The 3,386-nt window shown below is 49.3% G+C and overlaps 1 pseudogene; it reads left to right on the top strand.

Annotated features, from left to right (window-relative positions):
- Positions 1-1,059: 1,059 nt before the first annotated feature.
- On the top strand, positions 1,060-1,974 carry LOC119940398 (annotated as a pseudogene).
- The last annotated feature ends 1,412 nt before the right edge of the window (positions 1,975-3,386 follow it).

Genomic DNA, 3,386 nt, shown 5'->3' with positions numbered 1-3,386 from the left:
AAAGTAATAAATATGTGCAAATATATACTAGTGCTGTGGCGAGGGAAGGGGACAGGGCAGATGTATCCAGATCCTCTGATCTTCAGAAGCAGTGTTGTCTAGTGGAAAAGGCACGTTCTGGATGTCATAGGACCTGGATTCTCATCCATGCTCTGCCACTTACCTGCTAAATGACCTTTGAGCAGTCACTTAATTTCTCCACGTTTCAGTTCCCTCATCTGTAAAATGGGGATTCAATTATTGGTCTCTCTCCTACTTAGATTGTGAACCTAGAGTGAGACCTGATTACCTTGTTTATCATTCACCCAGGGCAGACGTCCCAGAATTGTCCCCTGAGGGCCTTCTCCCTTTTCTGGCAACATCTCCAGGGAATGACTGGGCCATTAACTTCTTATCACTCACTGGGTCTCATGCTCAGGATCCTAAACACTCTTCCTCCCTCAAGGTTCCTGACAATCCCAATTATTCAGGTGTTGACAGTAGATGGTTTGGGGGCCTGTTTTCAGGTGAAACCTTGACATTCATGGGTTTGGGAAAAGATCAATTTTCCCTTCTTTCGCATGAACACAAGGAATTCACGGGACCACGCTAAAGGAGGCAATCTGCACCCATTCTCAATTATCAGGTATGTATGTTATTCGAATTCTCATTTTGACCACGTTTACGCTTACGTTTGCCACCCCATAAGAAAGGAAGCTCCTTGTGGGCGGGGAATAGTTGTGGTGTACTTGCCCGAGCTATTAAAGCAGGACCCGCCCAAATGGATGCTCAGTAAAGGTAATCTCTACTCCAACCATCACGCAGGTTTTCGGGGATGAAGCCTAAGGGTCACAGCTGGAACAACCACGCTTCCCTAGTACCGCGGGTAGGTGTCTGCCATCAACCCATGAAATTATCTCAAGGATTGCGTTGTGATCCTACCGTGCCCGACATCTCCCACAGCCGAGGTTGTTCATTCCCAGCTTGTCTAGTGAGAAAGGAGTCACAACCCTCTGTCCTCCTCCAGTGAGGTGGATTTACGGTCCTCTGGTGTTGTGCAGCAGGAGTCACAGGTCGGCCATGAGAAATCACACGCAAGTGACTGAGTTCATCCTGCTAGGGCTCACGGATGATCCGGACTTGCAAGCGGTGATTCTCCTCTATATGTCTATCACCTACGTTCTAAGCATCACTGAAAACATGACCATCGTCACCCTCACCCTGCTGGACTCCCGTCTCCGCACCCCCATGTACTTCTTCCTGCGCTGCTTCTCCTTCCTGGAGATCTGCTTCACGTCTGCCTGCATTCCCAGATTCCTGGCTGCCATCGTCACAGGGGACAGGACCATTTCCTACAACTGTTGTGCAACTCAGCTCTTCTTCTTTTTTCTGCTGGGGGTGACCGAGTTCTACCTCCTGGCCGCCATGTCCTATGACCGCTACGTCGCCATCTGCCGGCCTCTGCACTACACGACCGTCATGATCAAGAAAGTCTGCACCCTGCTGGTCTTCTGCTCCTGTCTGACCGGGTTCCTGATCAGCTTTCCTCCTATTATCATTGGCCTCCAACTGGACTTCTGGGGCCCGGTAGATATTGACCACTTCTTCTGTGACATCTCCCCTCTGCTCCTGCTCTCCTGCTCGGACACCGGGTTCCTGGAGCTGATGGCTTTCATCTGAGCAGTGCGGACACTCCTGTTCACCTTGATGTTAATGGCCATGTCCTACACTGCCATCGCCCGCGCCATCCTGAGACTGCCCTCCGTTCAGCAGAGGAAAAAGGCCTTTTCCACCTTCTCCTCCCACATGGTCGTAGTCTCCATCACATACGGGAGCTGCATCTTTATGTACATCAAACCATCTGCCAAGGACAGGGTGGACTTAAACAAGGGGGTGGCCATACTCTACACTTCCGTGGTCCCAATGCTGAACCCCTTCATCTACACCCTGCGGAACCAGCAGGTCAAGCAGGCTATCAGGGACCTGGTGCACTGAGTTGAATTTTCCACCAAGCAGTGAGGATTCCTCAGCGACGAAATCCAACAGGAACATCTGCAGAAGATGCAGAGGGTCTACCAGAAAGCCTCGGTACCTGTACAATAGCAGCGTGGCTTAGTGGAAAGAGCACGGACCTGGGAGTCAGAAGTCGTGGGTTCTAGTCCCGGCTCTGCCACTTGTCAGCTGTGTGACTTTGGGCAAGTCACTTCATTCTCTGGGCCTCAGATCACTCGTTTGTAAAATGGAAATTTAGACTGTGAGTCCCACGTGGGACAGTATGATAACCTTGTATCTAACCCAGTGCTTTGCACAGTGCTCGACACATAGTAAGCGCTTAACGAATACCACCGTTATTATTACATTAGTCTAATGCTTAATCTGCTGTCTAACAAACAGGACCTGACAGTTCTCCACCGCTCTGTGTGCTACCGGACCCGCCCTCCTGGAAATCCCTCCCGTGGCCAGGTCTCCCTGCTACCTCAGCCCTTTGCCCTCATCCACTCGGGTGGAGTCAAGCCTTTTCACTCCCTGTGAGAGACGTTCCGAGGTTTTTTCAGTGGGTCTGTGTCGAAGCCAATAGAAACCTCCAGGTTCAATGTATCTATTGAAATCTTCGTCTGTATCCGAGCTAAGTGAGACTTTCTAGCAATAGGGCTTTTAGCCCTGACTGTCTCCCTTTGCTCTTCCACCTGCCCCACCGCGTCCCGCAGCACTTATGTAATATATCGGTAATACTGTATTTATTTATATTGATGTCTGTTTACTTGTATTGATGTATGTCTCACCGCCTCTAGACTGTGAGATCGCTATGGGTGGGGATTGTATCTCTTTATTGCTGTATTACACTTCCCCCAAACACTTAGTACAGTGTTCTTCACACAGTAAGCTCTCAATAAATAAGATTGAACGAATGAATGAATGAATGAGGAGCGAACTCATTGGTCATTACTGGGAGGGGAAGCCAAAGGCTCACCACCTCCTAATCCCATCCTCTCACTCCCCTCTCTTACTGCCACCCTCTCTCGCTTCTCTCCCACTCCCACCATCCCACTTCCCAGCTCACTCCCACCCTCTCACTCCCTCTCTCACATGTATCCTCGGCATATATGCATTGTCTCGGTTATACTGTATTGCAATGCTTTCATCTGATATGGGCAGACATTCCAATCTGTCCTATTTGTTCCGCTCACTAGCGAATCCTTCTTTTTACTTTGCCTCCCACTGTTTGGAAATTATCTCCATCTATCTTCTCTATTTAATTGGAAACTACTGGAAAGTAGCAGTAAAGTGTCTAAGACACTAGTCTTCTAGTCTAGTCTAGTCACAGTCTTCTAGACTGTGAGCCCACTGTTGGGTAGGGGCTGTCTCTATATGTTGCCAACTTGTACTTCCCAAGCGCTTAGTACAGT

Source organism: Tachyglossus aculeatus, chromosome 18 (genome assembly GCF_015852505.1).
Source record: "Tachyglossus aculeatus isolate mTacAcu1 chromosome 18, mTacAcu1.pri, whole genome shotgun sequence".
Classification (NCBI taxonomy): domain Eukaryota; kingdom Metazoa; phylum Chordata; class Mammalia; order Monotremata; family Tachyglossidae; genus Tachyglossus; species Tachyglossus aculeatus.
The sequence above is the reverse complement of the archived record's forward strand: the minus strand, read 5'-3'. Positions and strand labels throughout refer to the sequence as shown.